We start from the raw sequence: 8449 nt of genomic DNA, 5'->3' as shown, positions 1-8449 counted from the left end.
GAAGTTCCCATTGCTCTCTAACCTTCCCTGTGTGTCATGGACTTTAATCTTTTGATTTAAATGGCTATAAAGTATAACAAAAAGCTCCCTTGTTGATGAAGACCACATGATATCACTCATCTCAGTGCTTTATGAGTAGCTTAGAATAAAGATTCAGAAACCACAAATAAAAAGGTTTTCCCCCACCAGTGGAGGGACGCAAGCATTCTGCCAGCATGGAGTCACCAGAGTAGTAAAACACTACATGAGTTTAGCATTCAGACGCAATTAAGTTGCCATACACAAATTTAGAAGATCAGGGAAACAATCCCACATCAAATTTTCTCCCAGAGGGATTTATCACAGCACCCTGATCTTGAGGATTTGGAAGGGACAACATTGCGCTTAATTATTTCAAGGCATGTAAGGAGAGCAGGCTTGTTAGTAGATTTAATGGTTTTTCTGACACTGAGTTCAGTTCTATTGCGGGATGTGTTGCTGTCATCCCGATCTTTCTGTTTCGCTTGCTCCCATCATGACTGATAATAACATTACTTTGTGAATCACAGTTCCTTATAAACATGACTCATACATCACTCCCCTCTCTCCACTTGGAGAATCAGAAACAGCAGCAGAAGGGACCTTGACTGTGACACAGTGAAGCAATCATGTAAACCAAATTATAAAAGGTGGTAAAGGAGGTTTTCCCTTTACAGTAAAACAGTCTGGACGATACGGATTTCCACCCAGAAAAAAATTAAAAGAAGTAGTTAATCATGATAAAGCTCAAAATGCTAATGGAAAGTCAAAATTTAGACTCAGCCAGTCAAAATTATGATAAAAAAAAAGAGATAAAAACTCAAATATGCAACTTAAAGCAAGAGTACGTAACTTTTGAGAGAAGAAATAAAACATATCTCCTCTTTAAAAAGGAAAGTTGAATCTACAAGCAGACACAGCCTTTACTCTGTTCAGCACAGTCAGAGCTACAGCCTTACTTGGTCAGGTATGACCCGTTGCATATCATGGCTAGAGGAAGCCTAGCTAATGTTATCAAACTTGAGCTAGCTCCATTGCGATCCACAAATCAAAAGTCAGAAATGTCAAGTTTGTACTGTCACTGACGTCAAATGATTTACCTATTATTAAGTGAGTGTATGTTGAGGAGCTATAAACCTCAGCAGGTTCTTGTTACAAAACATTTCAGGGGTAATGACTTATGGGGCCTCATTTTTTTTTTTTTTTTTTTTTTTTTTTTATTAAAATGACAAATGTAAGTCCCAGCAGGCAACAACACTTTTTTACACATACATTACATATTCATGCTATGGACCTATCGCACATTATTCATAATGAAAAAGGATATCGTGCACACACTCAAGCACACGCAGACACATAATACACACAACTTCCATCTGGACTGCAGCCCTCTGCCAAGGAGATAGGTCTGCCATGTCTCTCTGTCTCTTTTTGTGTGTTTCTCCTTCTCTCTCTCTCTCTCTCTCTCTCTCTCTCTCTCTCTCTCTCTCCTCTCTCTCTCTCTCACACACACACATACATACACACACACACACACACACACACACACACACACACACACACACACAGACACACACCTTTAATTGTTTCCCATTCTTCACTGGAGAGTATGTTCTTGTTCAGTTACATTCATTAACAATGATGTGGGAAACATTTCAGTGCTAGTCTCAGATCAACTTGACTCCTGTGCCTAGAGACATAAAGAATTTATTTTTGTTAAATGCTCATGCCAGGTTCATTTCATAGTTCCCTATTTTGAGCTGAAAAGTTTTTGTTTTAATATGATTTTCCTGTGGCCCTTGAAAACTTTTATTATTTTTATCTTACACTGCTCGCTCTCACCCGCTCCGCTACACGAAATATGAACCTGCTGAACATTTAATTCAATAATAAACTAAAACACAGAGTTTTCCCAATAGTGTCGGTATTTTTGTCGAGTTGCAGTGTCTGGTTCAATTGAAACTTTATTGTCCTGCAGGGAGAGACACGGCCGAGCTAAGTTTTCACAGTCTAGTGGCGAGTGCCATGTAAACACATTAGGTCATACTGTATTTATGAATATGTAGTCTATGGTCTTGTGTAGTCAGACTGTTAACTTTTAGTGTGGTAGTATAAGGGAACAGCAGAGATTTAATGCTGTACTGGAATACACTGAAATATAGGAGTTTATCTTCAGCTTTTAAATCCACTTTTAAAATTTTAGGTTCACGTGTGTCTTCAGGCCTTTATACATTAAATGGTAAAACTGGAATTGTCATGTGGCCTTGTCCTAAAGTCTCTCACTATTAAATAGTAAATGCTTTGTAACTTGTAGAGTGCAAATGTAGATCATGTGTTAAAAAAAAAAGAGCAAGATACTGGCCTTTTTTCATATTATTAAAAAAATGAGAACATTTTGAGATACACTTTTAAGCTTAGTAGGCTACCCACTGTAGACACAATAATGGTCACATATTAAAGTGGACTAATGGGTATATCAAAGGAGTAGTGCAACATATTGGGAAACACGCTTATTTGTTTTCAGGCATTAGATGAGAAGGTTGTCATGTCTTTTTGCCAAATATGAAACTATCATCGGTAGCCTATTAGCTTAGCTTAGCTTAGCTTAGCACAAAGACTGGAAACAGCTGCTATAGTTTAATATGGCTTTAGTTGTATACAGTTTAGATAAACAAGATGTAGTAGATTCATTTGTGAGCTTTAGATGTCCATTTCCTGTCTTTGTGTTAAACTTAACTAATCAGCTGGTGGCTGTAGCTTCATGCTCAGCATACAGACATGAGAGTGGCATTGATCTTCTCGTCTTACTCTTAGTAAATGTTATGTGAATGTTAAAATGTGAAATTGGTTTAAACTGGGTTAAAACTGTTTTTCAAAAATCACTCTTCGTTATACACAGCGGCCTGATCATTTCTGTCCTCTTAACTACAAAGTTCAGCTGCAGTGCTGCTTTCATGCTCAGTTGAAAACCATGGTAACTTTGGTTTGATTACATCTTTCACACTTGTAAAGTCAGTGGTGTTGTATAAATGGAGATGGAGTATATTACTGCCCTTTACACTGTAGAGGGTTCTCATTGTGCTATGACTTTGGTGCATTTTATACAGAACAGTAATGAGCTTCCATTAGTTTGGAGTGCCCCCCCCCCCTTTATTGCCATGAACTTTTTAAGATTGACTTCATTGTTGCAGAAATAGCAGAGCGGGTGTCATGGTTACTTTCACCATTTAATGCACGCACAGGACCATCATGAACCCTAACCACTGTTACTCTCAACCTGGGATCTCATACATCCTGAATTAAGTAGAAGGTACAGTGATAGGATTTATGATAGGAGGTCAGAAATAATTACAACATACGGTCATTTAAAGATAGCTTGAGGCTATTTTGCAAAATCCCTCATCTGCGTTTCTCCCTCATCTTGGCCTTTCTGAACCTCACTCTCTCTCCTCTCAGCACATGGGCCAAAAACACTGTGACAATACACTGTGCAGCATATTAACTGACAGAAGTTATGTCTGTCACACCCTCACTCTCTGTGTCTCTCTGAGAAGGGAGTTCAAGCGAAGTTCATGTTTCTTGGAGAGTTTTGGACTGAGCCGACGAAAATGAGCAAAGCAGAGAAGAGCGCGGCAGAGCAGAGGTTAGTCAATTACAAGGCTCAACACTAGTAACTAACTTCTAACAAGCAAATTCTTGGCCCTGTGTGTGTGTGTTTGTGCGAGTCTATGAGACAGAGAGAGGAGAAAAACAGTGCGGGTGCATGGGGCTGTCAATAAGCCGGGGTGTTTGTATGTTTTTGCATGCGGGGACACATGTTTTGCGAGTGATTTTGTGTGAAATGTGGGGAGCAGACGGGGAAGGACAAACAGTGCAGAGGAAGGGACAGATGTGCAATTACACCGTAGGGAGCTGGGACAAATGACAGGGCTGCCAGATAAACAATCAGTATACGAGATCAATGGCGTTTATGATTGAAGTGTTGGTTTTGAAAAAGGAGAAAGTTAAGAACAAAATGTACTCATGTGAAAGCAGTTTTGCTCTCCTCACCCCCCCACCACACACACACACACACACACACACACACACACGCACACACACACACACTCACACACACGCGCACACACACACACACTCAACTTCATGTTGTTTTCTTCTTCTGACTGCTTTTTACACAGCACACTTTGACAGAAGCAACAATATGACTTTGCATGGCTTTATCTTACAGCACGATTGGGACATAGTTTTAAATGAGCAGGTAAATGAGCATGGCTCTCTCAAAACATACACCCACACATGCTACACTAGGCTGCAGATCAAATGTTTGCTGTACCTTCCAGTGCCAGTAACACATGCATGTTATTAGAACTGTCACAAAGTTGTTTCTTACTGTCATGTATTGTATTTGTGTTGCAATCCCCATGCCGAGACCGCGGTGTGGTTCTAATCAATTAACCCATCGTTGCAGGGAATGAAAATATCCCAGGGCTGTGAGAACTGGCTTTATTTTGGATGATCCTAACGATTCACAGAATGCACAGAGAACACATGCCCGAGGGGAGGTAAAACTTCGCTGAGGATCCTTTAACAAAACAGGCACCAAAGTGGGATGCAAAACTTCCATGTGTTTTTTTTTCTTTTTTCTTTTTTCCTCTGGTGATTGGAAAAGAAAATATTTCTTGGGTTGTATTTTTGGGAAATGGAGAAAGTGAAAGTCGTATTTTAGGAGCTGAGTTCAACCAAAGTTTCCACAGTAATTATTAATTTTAAAAACAGTTCACATGGAATTTTAAAACAGTCACAATAATGCTTAGAATTTGCTTACTTCTCTCATTCCACTTATTTTGTTCTTAAATCTTAATAAACGGCATCAATCTCAATCTTTTTTTGTCACGGAAACAGTTTGGGGTTCAGTATCCTGTCAAAAACACTTTTATGAGGTCCCCTAAGGTGCATACCATGTGCCTCTGTCCTGGATCTGAGCCCAGTCCACGACCTTTGCAGAACCTCATTGCTCCTTCACCAAAATGGACACTTACCCAGGGTTCAAACCAACCACTGTCTCTTGAGCTAAAAAAACAAACATCGCCTCAACCCGAGACGCTACTTGCCGCATCCCAGCTGTGCACAAAGACCAAATAAGAATAATAGATTAAGAAATAAATACTTACAGATACAAAATTCAAATACATGTACGGATGCACACACGGACACATTCACCCAGTCTTTTTTGTTTTGAGGATTTGAAAGTGCTTTTTTTCCTCACCGCCTCACTTACCTCTGGGTATCTCTAATTGGGGATGATTACAACATGGTGCATGCTATTGTTATCTCAAACCGTTTGTGTGCAAGTGTCTATGTGTGTGAGTTCTGAGATATGTGTTTTCGGGTGCGTGTGTGTGTGTAATTCAACGGGGGAAGTATGCGAGGTAGCAGGCGCAGCCGATCCAAGAATGTGTTTACAAAGCCTTATCGTAGCTTCAGAGCAAAATTACCGTATAAAGAACAGTTGGACAATTATATGGGTTACTTAGCTGAAAATGTCAATAAGAATCTGCCTTTCTCTGTAAAGCACATGCACACACACTCTAAGACAAGCAAACATAATCTAAATATTGTACATATGGTTGTATTGGCTGAAAATCTGAGGTGATTGAAACCAAGCCAAACAAAGGGCAGCTTTAGTTAAAATGCCTTTAAGGGCAAATCATGTGTTTCTGCCATGTTTCCTTTTAATCCATTATTTTCATTATGTCAAATATGCTTTGTTTTACTTATTTCACTTTAGTTTAATTCACTTTAGTAGATATTTAATATTCTTTTTTTGGGTCATTGATATCATTGCCATGAGCCCTCTCAGTGTAGCCTGGTAGAATGGAAGTGCAGCATTACAGTAAATCAGCTTTCTTCTCCAAGGACGCCATCTTGTGTTCAAACACAAAAATGAATGGACGATCTCTGTCAAACGTATGTTACAGTGATTGGAGTCTTTACTAATACACTGTTGCAGCCGCTTGTAGCTGAGGTGGAGGGTTGTGTTGAGTGTTGAAACATTATCGCTCCCCTCCTCATCCTCCCCCCTAGAGAAACATGCGAATGGGAAGAGATGCTTTATAAACTGATCCCAAGTTGCCAGTGCACATGTGCATGCCTCTTTAGCAAGCTGGTTGTCTGCTTCCCATCAAGCCATTCCATGACTCTTGTTGTACAAACAACCTTGTTTATTGTCTCTGTGCTAAAGAGAGAGAGGGCGGGTGGGGGTCCGGAGTTTGATAAATTACAAAATGTTAAGTAAGACTGTGTGTGTGTGTGTGTGTGTGTGTGTGTGACGAAGAAAGAGAGAGAGAGAGACGGAGATTCGGTCTGAGATAGGATTCACTGCGAGGTCATCTCAATGTTTATCCACCCACGACAATAATGTGGGTCAATGAGTGTTTCTCAAGGCAGCAAGTGTTGTTTCAGGGTGTTGCAATGATGACAGGTTCGTTGAGAACAGCACTCATATTTTCTCATACAGTATATTCCTCATAGAGGAGAGTCATTTTGCCAAAAAACATTTTATAATGAAACTACTTTAGCTGGACTTTATCTGCACTGTAATTTATCTGGCTTAGCACTTGACTCGCCTCGTGTTCGGGAACAGCCTTGTGCAAGATAAGTCAAATACTCCTGATGTGTTTTGTTGTACAGTAAATGTTACTGAAGGGGCCTGAGGCAAGCCGTACCTAAAAGGGCAGAGATGCACTGATGTGCACAGAATGGACTATTAAATCTCCTAGCAGCAGCAGCAGCCTTGTTGGGTGGGCTGTGGAACTTAGGCAGCCGCTGAGCCATCACCTCCAGGGCCTGCATTAACTCTTAAAGATCACTGTCTCTTCCAAACACCCTGAGCCAAAGTCGAGGTTGTATGTGTGAGGTTCATGCGGATGTGCACAAATGTGAAAAATGTGCATGTCTCTATCTCAAAAGCATGATAAATTATACTTTTAGTGCATATTTCATCTGTAAAAGGAGCGGGATTGCTTCATTTCACGGTTTGTATTAAACATGTTTCTCTCTGTCTGTCTGTCTCTCCCACTCCTATAATTACAGTCATTGGTATCAGATGAAACCCCACACAGAGCTGATCTCTGGATGTGCCCTTTGTGTAAGCAACATCTCACTGCTAGATTGATAGAGGATTGGAGGAGAGTTCACACAAATGGAAGAGCATTATAGTGTCAGGTTACCTCTAAGTTCTCTTTCTGTGTCTCTTTCTCTCTCGTTATCTTCCTCTCAGCCTCACCCTCCTTTCCTTTTTCCTCCATTCATTAATTTGTGCTCCCTTGTCGCTCATTTCCCCCATACTGGCCCAGTCATTTCTCATTTTTATATAATCTCCGGTTGTTTTTCTGCAGGCGAACGCACACATACTGTAAATGTATGGTAAATAAAAGGAGGAGGACCACCAAGACTCCACTGTAGGAGATAAGAGATTGCAGAACTCTATTTATCTGATTGATCTATGGAAATTACAGTCTGCAGCGTAACACTATAGAGCCATTTACTGTGGCAACCCTTCATTAACGCTTTGTGTGAGGCTGCGTTTCTGTGTGTAAGCACAGAACAGTCAACGTAGGTGGAGACAAAACTCATCTGTAGCGGGGACGATGTTGCATTCCTCAGGCACTATTTCTTTCTGAGAGGGACACATGGAAAAATACACCCATTCTAACCTGGCCACGCACTCCCATGGACACACACAAACACTGACTGACAAAGACAGACACATGCAGCCACATGCACACAGATGTCGACAGGCAGCTCTATTTATACCAATGCTACAATAAATCTATCTGCTCACTTGTCTATTTTCTCTGGCTTTGCCCATGCGGCAGTGAATGCCTGCACAGCTTAAAGGAAAGAGAGGAGAGGAGAGGAGAGGAGAGGAGAGGAGAGGAGAGGAGAGGAGAAAGGAGCTAGGGGAGACAGGAGGAGACAAGTGCCCCATGGCATTTTCCTCCCATTGGGCCTACCTCTCCATGTCTTAAACACGACTGCTGGCCCGACTTCTACACACCACTGTGCAACGAATTCCTGGAAAATAAGAACTTGTGTCAACTTGTGCAGCTCAAACTAATACAGGCCAGCTCTTCTTTTTTTTTTTTTCACCCCCTCCGTCTTTTCATTTCTACAGCATAAATACCTCAAAACAACACCTCTTTTTGTTGAATCTAATCAAGAGGTGCAGGGAGGATCCGGTTTGACGAAAATCATCCATGAAGTCAAAACCTAACTCGACCCTGTGTCTGTGTTAAAGTTAAAGTATGTGATACATAGATACACAATTTCTGGAAGGACTCCAAATGGAAAAAAGTGATATAAGATGTTAATAAATTAGTGTGTAAATGTTTTAACTATATGTTTCAACAGGTTGAAATCTCTGCTTTTT

This window comes from Seriola lalandi, unplaced genomic scaffold (genome assembly GCF_002814215.2).
Source record: "Seriola lalandi dorsalis isolate HSWRI2012SDOR001 ecotype SW California unplaced genomic scaffold, Sedor1 jcf7180002054758, whole genome shotgun sequence".
NCBI classification, from domain to species: domain Eukaryota; kingdom Metazoa; phylum Chordata; class Actinopteri; order Carangiformes; family Carangidae; genus Seriola; species Seriola lalandi.
This window is presented reverse-complemented; position numbering follows the sequence as displayed.